This window comes from Anthonomus grandis (assembly GCF_022605725.1).
Source record: "Anthonomus grandis grandis chromosome 1 unlocalized genomic scaffold, icAntGran1.3 Chromosome59, whole genome shotgun sequence".
In the NCBI taxonomy this organism is placed as follows: domain Eukaryota; kingdom Metazoa; phylum Arthropoda; class Insecta; order Coleoptera; family Curculionidae; genus Anthonomus; species Anthonomus grandis.
The window spans coordinates 48,574-63,831 of record NW_026088432.1 but is presented as its reverse complement, the minus strand read 5'-3'; the positions used below and the strand labels follow the sequence as shown (position 1 = coordinate 63,831).

The 15,258-nt window shown below is 31.4% G+C and overlaps 1 protein-coding gene and 1 long non-coding RNA gene across 2 annotated transcripts in view; one reads left to right on the top strand and one right to left on the bottom strand.

The window, feature by feature from the left end:
* LOC126749467 (NADP-dependent malic enzyme-like) overlaps positions 1-15,258 on the top strand; it is a 55,361-nt gene that overhangs the window by 10,827 nt on the left and 29,276 nt on the right. The window lies entirely within an intron of this gene.
* LOC126749468 (uncharacterized) lies at positions 11,964-13,152 on the bottom strand. Its single transcript, XR_007665086.1, has 3 exons — positions 12,641-13,152; positions 12,430-12,584; positions 11,964-12,345 (listed from the first exon to the last, which is right to left on the bottom strand). It is a non-coding gene; the product is annotated as an uncharacterized LOC126749468 (long non-coding RNA).

The window sequence follows — 15,258 nt, the reverse complement described above, 5'->3', positions numbered from 1 at the left end:
AAACTATGATTTATATAGATATGATCGTTCAATGGGTAATTGATTGCGGCTAAAAAGAGTTTATGTACACATAAAATTGGTATCCCACTTGTTGATGTGGATATTTATCAGATCTATTTGACTTTTACAATTGACAATCAAAGCTTTGTTGTTGGTTGCATTTATATACCATCTCCATCTCCACTTCAAGCCTATTTAAGCCATTGAACATGTATATAATAGATATTCAAGTAGTTTGTTTGCCTTGGCAGGTGATTACAATTTACCACATGCTAGATGGGAGAATGATGATCTTGGTTTGGTGGTCAGTTGGTGGTTGTCTGGAGAATGACAGAGAGCCTGTGCTTTCTCTGGCCAACTGCTTTAGCTTCTATAACTTTTTTCAGGTAAATGGGGTTTTAAATACCAACGGGGTTGCCTTGGATCTTGTATTTAATAGCTCAGATTTAATTAGTGTCAAACGTGCAATAGACAAGATTTTTGAGAATAGCTTGAACCATACAGCAATTAGTTTTTGTTGTGCAGAAAATTCTGATGCTATGATATATGAGGAATATTTTTATGATTTTGGCAAGGGAGATTACATAGCAATTAACGATTGTCTTGCTGGGATAGACTGGAATCAATTGTTTTTGGGAGAGACATCTATTGATGTCATAGTTTCAATTTTCTATAATCTGATCTACTCCTCAATGGAAAGGTTTATTCCTCTAAAGAGGTACAAAAGTTCTTCTTCTCCATGTTGGTTTTCTTCAGAGCTTCGCAGTTTGATCATAAGAAAGGAGCAAATTCACAAAAAGTTTAAAATTCGTGGTCAACAGCAGGAATATGATGAATTTGTATTTTTGAGACATCAATGTGAGTACTTAAGAGAGTTTTGCTATCAACAATATATTAATAAGGTGGAAATGAATCTTGCTAGCAATCCGAGGTTCTTCTGGTCATATATTCGAAATAAAAGAACTGGTTTTAGCCTTCCCTCCAGAATGACATACAATAACAGGATTGGTATGAATATCTCGGATACTGGGAATATGTTTGCAGAATACTTTTCATCCGTCTATTCGGATGAGCAAGGCAATGACATACCATCTTTTGATTTTCATAAATCAATTTGTCTGAGCAATTTAACTCTGTCAACGCATGATGTTTATGAGGTTATTACTTCCTCTAAGAATAAGCTTTGCGCTGGACCAGATGGGATTCCGACATTCTTCCTAAAGTAATGTGTTTGTGTTCTTACGAAACCAATACTGTTCATTTTTAACAAATCTCTAAGTACTGGTTCTTATCCCACTCTCTGGAAGAGATGTTTTCTAAAACTCATTTTTAAATCTGGTAGTAGAAATGAAATTTCCAATTATCGGGCTGTGTGTAACCAATCTGAGTTGCCAAAGCTGCTTGACTGCCTGGTCAGTCATAGGATTGCCTGGAGTTTTAAATCTTTATTTAATCCTGAGCAATCTGGATTTATAAAAGGCAGATCTACTGATGCTAATTTGGTGCTGTATGTCAACTACCTCTACCTCTATTTGGAGAAGGGACTTCAGGTTGACTCAATATATACAGATTTTTCCAAGGCTTTTGATAGGGTTAACTATGGGGTACTCTTGCAGAAGCTTTAGGTATTGTGGGGCCTCTTCTTCAATGGATCTCGGGATTCATCAGAGGTAGAATCCAGATTGTTAATCTTGGAGGTACATGTTCCTCTGAAATTTTGGTGCCATCTGGGGTGCCACAGGGCTCTCACTCAGGCCCTGTTTTGTTTTGCCTCTTTTTGATTGATTTAGTTTGGAAACTTGAAAATTGTCGTGTGCTAATGTTTGCTGATGATGTGAAGCTATTTAGGCCTATCACATCCCTTTCTGATGCTGTGCTCCTGCAAAAAGACCTTAATTTGTTCTTTGATTGGTGCCACTTGAATAGAATGTCCCTTAATATCAATAAGTGCCATAAGATTACTTTTTCTAAGCAAAGAAATCCTACTGCTTTTCTTTATAAAATAAATAATTAGCAATTGGTGTCAAACCAGAGGTTTCTGACTTAGGAATATTTATTGACTCCAGGTTGTCTTTTAAAAGTCACATCAATCAATCAGGTGACTGGTAGGGCAATGAACTGGGTTTTATCCAACGGTCTACAACTGATTTGTCTTTGTTTACTTTTAGATTACTTTATTGCTCTCTTGGTAGGCTCATCTTGGAGTATGGCCCCGTCATATAACTGCTACATTGAGCAGATTGAAAAAACTCAAAATAAATTTTTAAGGGTGGCTGCTTTTAGATGTGGTTACAAGAGACAGGAGTATTACTATCAGTGGGTCAGGGATAACCTGAACTTACCCACATTAGAGTCACGAAGAACATTACTCGATTTATGTTTTATGCATAAGGTTTTAAATGCTACTATAGATTGTCCCGAGTTATTGTCTCTTTTTAAACTTAAGGTGCCTTCCAGATTGAATAGACAATCAGAAATATTTTCAGTCCCATTCCACCATACCAATTATGGCATTAATACGCCAATTACACGAATGGCTCGAAGTGCTCATGGTCTGTCAGGACAGATAAGCTTTTTTGATCTCGGATTACATCTTTTAAGGGGCAGTTAAAGAATATTATCTCATAGGGGCTTTAATTAATTAACTAACTCATCTACACCTTTCATTGATTTATAGATAGTTTTGTATCTGAATATATATGTTTGTATGGGTATGCTATGTAACACTTTTGTAAATGGATTCCGTAAATAAATAAATAAATAAAATATAGTAACCTTAATATTAACACCGAAAAGGAATATTGTAAAGGGTCTTAATGACTTAAGGCCCATTTTCATCCTTCCAATATTGTCTAAGGTTATTGAACGAGCCCTGGAGAATCAAATTGTAGGACTATGTGGAGTCTGAAAAGTTGATTGATGCTACACAATCAGGTTTTCGAAAAGGTCACAGTTGTGCTACGTCTCTTCTTAATGTAACGGATGACTTTTTTTAGATCTATTGATAAAGGTAATTGTACTATTCTGGTTACACTCGATTATTCCAAGGCATTTGATACCATAGACCATCATATATTTTTTCTAGTCTTGGAATATCTTGGTTTTCATCAGCGTTTAATCAGGTTAATTGAAAATTATCTTATGAATCCTCAGCAAAGGGTGGTTTTGAATGGCAATAAATCATATTATCTTGGCGTTAATTTAGGGGTTAATTTTGGGACCAATTTTTTTTATTTTATATACTTTCCAATTTCCTAAATTTTTAAAACACTGCAAAATACAAAAGTATGCAGATGACACTCAAATATATTACTCTTTTTCGACCTCGTTACTGGCTCATAGTTGTCTTTCTATAACTGAAGATCTAAACAGACTATAAAAAATTTCTTAAGACCATGTTCTCCAATTGAACCCAAGTAGATTTTTTGTGATGGCCTATTAATTTAAAACATGTGACTAAAAGAGTTATCTTAAAGATTTGCGATAAGATTCTTCCTATGAAAACAGAATGCAAAAATTTGGGGCTTATTTTAGATAACGAATTAAGGTTTGAAAAACATATTTCTATGTGCATTCAAAAACGTATATGCAATAATGCCTTATATAACTCCAGACTGTACTTTAATCAAAAAACTAAAAAAGTTTTATGCGATTTAATGGTTCTTTTTCCTTTTTTAATTATTGTGATGCTGTTTATGGACCTTGTTTAACTGCAGAGTATTGTGAGAAAATAGAACGAGTTCAAAAATATTGTTTAAGATTTATTCATGGTAAGACAACGTAGTTCGCCGTAAACAACCAACAAGTCATAAACTTTGGCCACCGGGTGAATAAATATGAAACAGAGACGTTTTATTCATAGATGTGTGTTGTATCATAAAATAATAAAGTAAAGTCTCCTCAATATTTGTTTCAAAAAATCACATTCAGGACAGATGTTAATACCCTTAATTTGCGATTCAATGGGATCATCATACCTAGACATCAATCCGCAAAATTCGAGATATCTTTTACATATAGTCTCCCCTTAGCCCTACAAGTCTGCTCTATCTCAGCTTTCTTTAATCATATTAAAAACTATGTCTCATCCTTGCCCCAATCTTTTTTATTTAATGGCTAGTTCCGCCAATAATCAAATCTTGTACCCACACATCATCTAGTTTTATGATAGATTATAAAAAAAAATATTTTTGTTTTTGAATTTGTTAGCTTTAGGATATTTTTTTATGTTAATAAAGGAGTGTATATCTACATCTCCTTAAGGATAAATGTATAAATCAGCTGAACAAATTATGTTCAACTGCACTCTTGTCTTTTCATTGTATATACTTATACTTGATAAATAAAGATTATTATTATTATTATTAACAAACCAAAAAAAAAAAACTAAGAAATTATAAAAAGAAAATAGATTGACAATACAAACGTTGCTGAAAGTACCTACATAATAAAATACAAAATTAATTAAAAGACATACATATAAAAGGAGAGAGATGGCAGCAAGGTCAAGTCAGGTAAAGAGCAGGCAATTTAAATAGTTCATCAATCAAAATGTTAATTTTAAGATATACCATATAAAAACAAACCCATTATTCAAATTTTAGTAAAAACGAAGGATAAATGCTGACTTTATAATCAAAATTCAAAAATATTACATTAAGTTTATCACTATGTATCTTGGTTGTCTTTGACATTTAGACTAGAAAAATTTAACTTAATCTAATTCTTCTTTTAAACGAAATCTGCTGTTATTTAGCATTATTAGGCCCATAAATAATGCTGTATATAGAAAAATGGAAAAAATACCAATATTAATTTTATTACTAACTTGAAAACTATCAAAACACTTTTTCACTTCGGTCTTAATAATTTATAAATTTTTTATAATCATAAAAAATTATTGGCATTCTAACTTTGCAAGTTGACGCATCTATATTAGTTTTTGTCTTGCTTTAATTAACATTCATTAAAAAAGATAAGACATAAAAAAAATTGGCGACAATTTTTTTTGTAAAAAAATTACCATTTCTCTATTTGTGTAAATGTAATAAAAAAAATTGTCCAAATGTAATTCCTTGCTTAACTATTTACGTACATAGGAATAAGATTTTTATAGGCACCGATAATAAATAACCTTAAAAGTAATTTTAAACAATGAAAAAAAATTTGTAGACCCACCTATTAAATTATAACAATAATTGCATAATGCTTTTTAACCGTTCATTAAGTTAGTAGTTCTTCCATACTTTCTGTGTTTGTATTATAGGTATTTAAACTACCCAATAGTTAATTCTAACAGGAACTATTTAATATATTTTATTTGTAAGAAAATTATAATTATATAATTTTCTTACTGGACATATTATAACGAAAAAAATGTTTCATGAGACTAATATACGCTTTACAATTACGAAACTCCTAATTAGTTCTAATTATGATACCCAGTAACTTTCAATTAAACGTTAATCTAAAAAAAAATATTTGTACAGAACTAATTTTTTGAAATATCCAGATCATAACACTGTTTGATCAGGATTGTTACAACTTTTTAGGTCTCTCTGCACGTATTTGCGAGTGGAAATAATAAAACAGCATTTAATTTTAGCGGAAAAATTTTTCCCCTTTTCATCTTTAAAAAGTAAGTCGTCTTCTAACGCATTTTTTATATAGGAGCGTTAGCGACTATATACAGAGTGTTCATTTGAAAACTTCCCACCACGGATTTATCGAAAACCACTATTTAAAAAAAACGCCGAAATATGTCAAAAGGTTTGTCAAGGGGGACAACTTTCTAAGCTAAAATTAGTTCACCCCCTTTCATCCATTGCCCCCCAGGGTCATCCCTTTTTTTTTTTTTTACTTTTAAATGGCAAGGGGTATCGAGTAATAGCTTGTTTAAAAGGTCTTTCAAAGTCTTTTATTTTGACGTTTGATTTTTTTAAATCGGTCGATTCGTTTTCGAGAAAATTAGAAAAATCTTTGTTTATCTTAATTTGTTTAGATAGAAAACAAAAACATGAAAATATTAGTTTTTATTTCAATAAGTGTTCAAAATGTTGCCCGTTTTTGGCGGCCAAACAATGATAAAGGCGATGTTTAAGTTCCTGACGGACATTTTCAAAAACATGTTGTGGGATATCATGGCAGCTGTCGATGATGCGGTGACGAAGTTCATCCAAACTTTCAGGTTGGAGAGTAAACACAATAGATTTTAAATGACCCCATAGAAAAAAGTCTAACGGCGTTATATCAGGAGATCTAGCAGGCCATTCTATAGGCCCCCTTTGCCCTATCCATTTATCTGGAAACTCGTCGTCTAGCCATTGCCGAACGGGAAGAACATAGTGAGGAGGAGCGCCGTCTTGCTGGAAATATATTTCAGCCTCATCAAGTATAGGGTTTCCATCATCATCGATTTGGTTTTCAATGGATTCAGTGATAAGCGGATTGATGGTATTTTGCAACATATCCAAATAAATGTCTCCATTTAAATTTCCGTTAATAAATAATGGCCCAATCACTTTATTTCCTAAAATGCCTGCCCATACATTAATTTTTTGAGGGTACTGGGTATGCCCTTCCACAAATGCATGAGGATTTTCATTGCTCCAATATCTACAGTTATGCTTATTAACAAATCCATTTAAATAAAATGTGCATTCATCGCTGAAGATATTCTTTACACGAATAGTATTATCATTAATCGATTCAGTCATTTTTTTACAAAACTCAACTCGCCTATCAAAATCGTCTTCGGTTAACTCTTGCAATATTTTTCATTTTGAATGGATGAAATTTATGAAGTTTGGTAACTGTGTGAACAGAGCCTAATGAAATACCAGTGGCAGCAACAATTTTCCGTAATGAAGTATTAGGATTTATTCCAAAATGACCCAAAACTTCAACTTAAGCGGCTTCATCCAAAATTCGCCGATGATCACGTTTTTTATTTGCAACAGATCCAGTTTCAGTAAACTTAGTAACAAGGTCCAAAACATACCTATGCGAAGTTATCTTTTCCGGATGTCTGGCGTTAAACGTGACGGCAGTTTGCCGAGCACATTGATTTTGGGCACCATAGATTAGAATAATTTCCACTCTTTCGGCTAGTGTGTAAACCATTTTGGAAGTAAAATCTTCAATTCAACAAATAAATTTTCACTATTCCAAGACTCACAAATGTAACTGACAGCAAAATTGATTCTTTATTCCTTTATATCCTTAGCAACTATAAATAAATAAGCAGGTATAACAATAAATACAGTTCGCCCAGGATATCTGTGTAGATGAAAAGAATGCGGAAAAAAATTCCGGTTGTTATTTATTTTTTTCTAATCTTCGGAATTGCTGTTTATGTTGGTAGTTTCCGTTTTAAATTATAAACGAATTGTAGATTTGGCAAACCCTAACGGGCAACACTTTGAACACTCATTGAAATAAAAACTGATATTTTCATGTTTTTGTGTTCTATCTGAACAAATTAAGATAAACAAAGATTTTTCTAATTTTCTCGAAAACGAATCGACCGATTTAAATAAATCAAACGTCAAAATAAAAGACTTCGAAAGCAAGCTATTATCGATACCCCTTGCCATTTAAAATTTTTAAGGGGATGACCGACCCTGGGGGGGCTGAGGGTGAAAGGGGGTGAAGTAATTTTAGGTTAGAAAGTTGTCCCTTTTGACAAACCTTTTGACGTATTTCGGCGTTTTTTTTTTTAAACAGTGGTTTTCGATAAATCCGTGGTGGGAAGTTTTCAAATGAACACCCGGTATAAGGGCGCCACGTCCGACACTAATTTTCGTGTTTTTTTGGGAAATTCAAAATTCATATCTTTCGCTGTATGGGTAGCGAAGCGATGAATTTTGGCATGCCATCTCTTAATACATTGAGAATAATGATCCGTAAACAATTTTTTTTCCGGTACCCACAAAGGGAGCGGTACCAAGTTAAAGTCAAAAAATTGTCAAAAATGGGTAAAATTCCTTTCGTTTGCCATAACTCAAATTTCAAGCCTTTAAACGACTTAAAATTTTTAAGACATAAGGCTTAATGGGTGTTTAAGCCATTGAGCCCTGTACTTTTTGGGCCAGATCCGCATACAGGGTGAGTATATATAAGCGATCAATTTTGAGTAAAAAAAAATTCAGTGGTCCAGAGGCTAAAAGAAAATTTTTATAAAACTTAGTTTTATAGGAGAAATGACATATTTGGAGTTTTTTTTGAAAAAAAAAATTTAACGAGTTCTGGCGTTTTCAGTTCTTTGGACTTTTCCGCCAAACGGTACTTATTTCCGAAAAAAGGGTTTTATGAAAAAATAGATTCATCTTTTGTCAAACGTCATGTAACCGAAATTTTGTGAACGATATAGGCCGAGCAATAATAAATTTTCCCCATGGAGGTCTGAAAATTTGAACATATAAAATCTACTTTTATTTAATAACTTTTTAGGGGTGGCACTTGGAGATTCCATGCTTTCAACATTTTTAATACTTTTTAAAATCTATTTTTTAATACACTCTACAATCATCTAGAGTAGAGTAGTTTTTGCTCTACACCTTTTTTTGACTTTGACGCTTAATACTGGCATACCTATGCCACATGCGAAAACCATTTTTGCCCTCAGACCCGCGAAATTTATAATCCATTAAAAGCCGTTTTGTTTAAATATTACCGTTTTCCATTAAAATGCCATTTTCTTTGAAAAACCCCAAAAATAGCTCAGTGGAATGCTGTGGCTACAAGCTTATGGCTCGATGACGTGTCCCGCGTGGTTGACAATTAATGGCGGAAATTTCTTTGTTTACTTTTTTATTTTAAAAATTAGAGGCTTAAAATGGGTGGAAATGATCTGGAAAAGCTAGTGAATGATTTCTAAAGCTTTGAATATGCCCATATAAAATGGGAAAATTGTGTATTGAGGCCAGGAAAATTCGGCAAAGTTTTGACGTCTTACAAAAAAGTCCTTTTTTCTTGCCAAACTGGTTTGAAATTTGGCATTTGGGGTTTATTTAGTATACAATTCTTTATTTTTTACAAATTTTTAAAATATTGAATTTAAAGGTCACAAATCTATCAAAACTTTCTTCCTATTTGTCCGATTTGATTGAAATTTGCTATTTGGAGTTTATTTAGGATGCAATTAAAAAATTTTGACAGATATTCGACATATTGAATCTCTTATTGCTTATGAAAGTCTCTTGACTTTCACAACCCTTTTACTATTTGTCCGATTGGGTTGATATTTGGTATTTGGTATTGCATATAACACACTATACTGATACACAACGCGACTATATAAATACATTATGGTTCCTTGAAGCATGATACCCCAATAACTGGTCCTCTCTTTCCTTCGCATATAAACTTTGGCCTTCTCGACTAACCAGACTTAAGTACACCTGATAATTTGTGATTTTTTAAAAAAAATTCTCCCAAAGACCCATCACTGACAGGACCTAAAGGTTTTAAACTGGTCCCCACGGACCAAAAGTACAGGAGCGAAGCGACTATGCAGAAAACTGGTTTTTATTTTTTTATGTGAAAACCGTGCATCAAGCAAAAATAGAAAAGACCAAGAGACGAGATCTCCCGTGAAATGGTAAAACATAGTAAGTCATTTTTCCAACATTTTTACAAAATCAAATTTAAATGTTTTAATTAGCCATTACTTTATTTATACAGTGACATGAATGGGATTTAGCTTCTAGGGGTTTTTAAATTCGAGATGTCTAATTCTTACTTTATTTTCTATTTTGGCGCCTGTTTTTAGCTTTTATAGGACTTACTTTTTTTTTCTGTCAGCAAAATCCTAATAGTGCCAAGGAATAAAATAGTATCTTAGGTTGCTATGAAAAAATTATTAGAGGTACCGAGGAAATAAATAGTATCTTGATTTGCTATATCCAAACTTGTAATTTTGCAAAGGAAACAAATAGTACCTACAGATGCTATGTTTAAAGTAGTATCTTATTTAGTAGTGTTACTAAGGAAAATAATAGTATGCTGAATTGCTATGACAAAATTTTCTATTTTTTTATGAGACAAAAAAATGTGTAAAGAAAACGACAATTTTATACAAAATTATATATTTTGAGAAAACCGACAAAGAAAAACAGCCAAAATAGAACAAAATAAAAATGTTAAAGCTTGATAGTAACAAAAAAGTAATACTAATCTTTGGTAACTATTACTAGACTAGGTAATTCAGTTTCGCGTTAAAAGCAAGTCAGAAGAAGTTTCCGAAGTTGGAAGTTTTTCCCAAAAGATTTTTTTTACCGGGGGCATTGATAGCACTAAATATTTAAGAAGGCATTCTTTTTTATAACGGTTGATACCCCTATTATTTTTTTTTACATCTGGTAATTTTAAATTTTATTTAAGTTTTAAAAAATCACTTGAAATAAATTCCAAATCCGTATGATTTTTTTTGAAAAATAAATTTTTGGAACCCTTTCGAAATTCTGCTACTTTAACTTCGTTTAGCATTGGCATTGTTTCACCTGCTTTTTTCTTTTGCCTTGCCCCTTCTTTAAATTCATAAAAGTCTTCATAAGACATAAGCAGTGTTTTGTTTTTTTTGATGTTGTAAGAATAAGTTCATTTAATTCATTCAAGTCGTAAACGTTAGCTCTCTTCTTTAAAGCTTTGCCTATTTGGCCGTGAACAGCATCGGTCTTCATATAAGAATGACCTGCTTCAAAATATTTAATTGTTATGCATTTTGGTCCCCAGATTTAGTTAGAATATTTATTTAGAATATTTAGTTAGAATTTACAATAGATACGAATGCAGCATAAAGCCTCCAATTTTTATTTTGGGCACTACAGTTGTCGCACCAAAATATGTAGTATTCTACATCTCTCTGCTAATCTACCACTAATGGCTTCATGCCACAAAACACAAATATTTTCCTCATTGTTTAGCAGCGAAGCAAATGTTTCGTTGAACCCAACTAACTTTCTGACAAAAACAGACGACTTTAGAGACATTTTTGGTAAAAGGAGAACTTTTTGCATGTCCACACTATAAACTCCAAATGAATTTGGATATCATTTTTTTGTCCCTGTCATCTTCGTAAGCTTTTCTTGCTTCAACATACAATAAATGATGTTTGTCAAAATTGGTACATGTAGTGCAAGATTCTCTTGATTCTTTACAGATTTTTTCATGTTCTTTATGTAATATACAATCACTACATTCGTCTTGATTGGGTTCCTCAAACCCGATGTTTAACAAATGAAACTCATGTCAATATTTTTCATACGAGACCTTTTCATGATGTTCACAAAAGTCTTTCCACATAGATGTTACACTTAAATCCGAAGGCAGATATCTTCTATTAGGAGCATGGGACAGCTTGTAATGGGAAACTTGTGGATTGTAAAACTCTATATGTTGCTTAAATAGTTATCCATCTCTCTTATTTGAAGGCGTTGACTTTCCACGTTTATCAGTAAAAATATCAAGCCCTTTTGATACATTTTGTTTCCTCTTAAATTCAGTTATCATGCCGTCAGTGTTCATGCCGTTCATTCGTTCCATTGCATATACATGGATTACACGTTCATGCCGTCGTGTAATCCATGTATATGCAAAAACATAAGTTTGCATACTTGAACTTTCGTCCCATCAGATTTGTCCATAGTATAAGAAAGTGAGCACTGCCTTTTATTATTACTATCAGTTTTTCTCTGCTTAATTGTTTTAAATTCTATGTGTGTATTAAAATATTGACGCCTCTCTCCAAAAGTATGTTTCCAAAATGCCTGGCAAATTTCGTTTTGTCTTTCATCTGAAAACTGATCTGCACATTTTTTTTTTACAAGAACATGCGTAAAAAAAACATGATACTTTTTTTAAATGGTGTTCTATTTGCTGCTTTTCTGTTCTTGCTCTTTTCTTCTTTTGAGATTTTTTTTTGTATTATTGGAGAGTTCTCGTTATATCTTATCTTTATGACTTTCCGTACCAATGTCTGAATCTGCAATGAAGTTAAGTTTTACAAAACATTCTATAAAAAAAATACTAATAACGCACCAAAATGGGAAGGTATACAATCATGGAATTTTGTCTTTCTTTTTATTCGTAAAGTTTCATCATCAGGCGTATAGTTCAGATCTAGATCCGAATCATCAGCAGGACTTTCAACTAAAGAACCTGAAAAATATTTTACTATTTAATAAAATAGTAGGTTAAGAAATTCTAATGTAAATTTACTTTCATCATCATAATCCACTGACTGCAGTTTTTTGGGATCACTTTCTTGCGCTGATATGTTATGGTCGTCTGATGTTAGTATTGTATTTTCTACATTGGTCTCGACATTGGTCATTACCTCATCGCCTATTTTAATTTTATAGTTAGGTATACAATAATATTTAAAAGTGAATTAAATACTACAATAATGTTTAAAAGTAAAAAATTTACCTTCATTTTTACCGTAACAGACTGGTTGCAGTTCGGTATAAATCTTCGAATCATCTTGATTTTGGAAAACATTGGTAGGTTCACATGGATGTTTATCTCTCGCTGAACATCCATCCAGGTTATTAGGCTCTGATACTGATGCATTATTATGAGAACTAAAATAATTTTTTAATACACCAAGACATATTTTCAGTTTTTACAACGTATTTACCTTTCTGTTTCCAAAATTGAGTTGAAGTCGTTACCATTGACTGTGGATTGATTATCTTCAAAATAATTTTCAACAGAATATGTAAAACTATCTTCATATAAACCTGGATCATTTCTCTTGTTTGTGTCCAAAACATCAAATTTTTTCGAGTTGAGCATTTTTCACTTGCTTTAGAGCTAAAATGATTTGTCTGTCGAATCAAAAATATAAATATTTTGTATATACTCGTAGGTACTTACGCATCGCTAATATTGCTGTTGTTAGCATCCGAACAGCTTTATATGTTCAATTCTTGATAACTTTAAAAGAAATAAAAAAATATTTAAAAAAAAACTTTTATTTGGCGTGTACTGAAAAGTTAAAAATAATAGGTATTTTCTCTTTTTTTACAACATTTAAATTAATAATTGCACCCTTTAAGACAGTGAGCAGATTATTAATATTATATAAGTTAGGTACATATTAATTAGGTAAAAATTTAATGTTATTAGGCGGTTGCTGCCCAAAGCTTTTATAGTGTACATTCAAATAAGTTGAAGAATAAAGATGTGTAGCCAACAAACTTAATTTTAAAGAGTTCAATACTAATTTAAATGTTGTAAAAAAAAGAGAAAATTGTCACAAAAAGTATCACATTTATATTGTAAATATTTACTAACTATACTTTTATAACCTGGTAAATAAAATTCTATTACTATACATTTATTTAAAAAAGCATATGATATAGAGATTCTTTAACTATATTTACTTTACTATGGCTTACTTTACTCTTGACTATTGTTATGATAAATTAAACAAGAACCTTTGCTGAAGCTCTTCAGAAGATTTCATACACAAACTTTTATTTTGTCTTACCAACTCCATTAAAATTTTCTTCCTCGTAGACATGTTGTTACTCTCACAATTTAGACGAAAATAAACAAATAAAAACATAAATACTTTTACACACTAACGCACTATAAGTGACCATCCGACGTCGTTCTGCTGCGGTTTCACACGTTAAACTGTTTATATTTTATTAAACAGTGGAAAAATCTAGCAAGTCCAAATGCCATTTTTCCCGCCAAACCGTATTTGGCGCCATTTATTAGGGAAGAATATAGCAAAGTAAATTAACGGGTTGGATATAGCGGCGTTTTTAAACATTAAAATATGGAATAAACCTAGTAAATCATGTTACTACGTTTTTGCATGGTATTAGTGGAAAATCGTTAAAATCAAAATGTTAGTAATGTAAAATAACTAGGTTTTTCCATTTTAATAAATGAACCATCTTTAATTGATATGCAAAGGAAAAACATTATAACTATACATATTATCTTCTTCCCTGGGATCTTATTATAACTTATTTTTTAAATTCAATAGCAAAAAAAACTTGCTATGTTTTTCTCTTGAAAGGCTGTTTTGCTATGTTTTGCCAATGAAAAAGAGTAAATTTAAGGACTTACTAGGAATTTCCAACAACTATAAAACGTTTATCCGTAGGATTTTAAGGAAAAAATTTGTATTGGATAATAGGAAATACATAGCACTAAAAAAAGGTAACAAAATCTAAATTTTGTAAAAAATTGAGTTACTAGGTTTTTCCTTTGTACGGGAGAGATATGTTATAAAAGAAATACATAATTAAATGTATTTTTTTATTACAAGAAAAACCAGTGGTGTACCATTTTCTTTTTCAAAATTATTTGTTTCATAGCCTGCATGAACGCCAGTGACTAATATAGAAATTTAAATTTTATATCGGAAAGTTACAAAGAAACTGCGTATCTATATATAAATTTCTGTAGAATTAAATTTATCGAAAAAAAATTAAAAAGAAAGTTTTTTCTTATAACTTTGCCATCCTGTAGTTCAAAACCTAAAACTTCTAGGATATAAATATGTTCGTAGGAACTTTTATTTTTGATTATTGGTGCAATATAAAAAACACCCTATATATTTGTAAATGTATAATAAAAATAATTATTACATACTAAACATACTTACATACGAAAATAGTATTTATTTGCCTATCATTAAGTGTTTATATAATCATGTTTTGTTAATCTGTTAATGCAGTTATCTTTAGATAGAAAGTACTTCATTTGTAGTTTTAATAAATATTAGATTTATAGGGTGATTCATTTAAGTTGGCAAAACTTAATGCGAATTACATTGGTGAAAATATTTAGGTTTTTCAAGTCATTTTTACTAAACCACAAATAAAGTAACAATCTTAACGCCTTGTATCTTAAGAAGATTATATCAATATTTTTGTTGTTCAATATTCTCTCCCAGGAAATCCGCCATTAAGTTCTGTGTGCAACATTAATGAAATTCCTTATATTGATAATTAGGAATTATTGCCAGGTACAAAAGTGATAATAATCTTTACCGAAATTTTTTTAAAGATTATTGATACTTTTTTTTAAATTAAATCGATTACTATGATTGCGTTAGTTTGTTTTGTAATAATACTTAATATTATTTGCTAAGGTGCTTCGGAAATTCTTATCATCATAAAAAATCTTCTTTTTTTTTAATGTGATTTTCCTTAATTAATGTGGTTGCGCCTCTTTAAATAATTTAGGCTGAATAGATCATATCAGTCTCTTCAAACTAATTGAGTGCTTCTG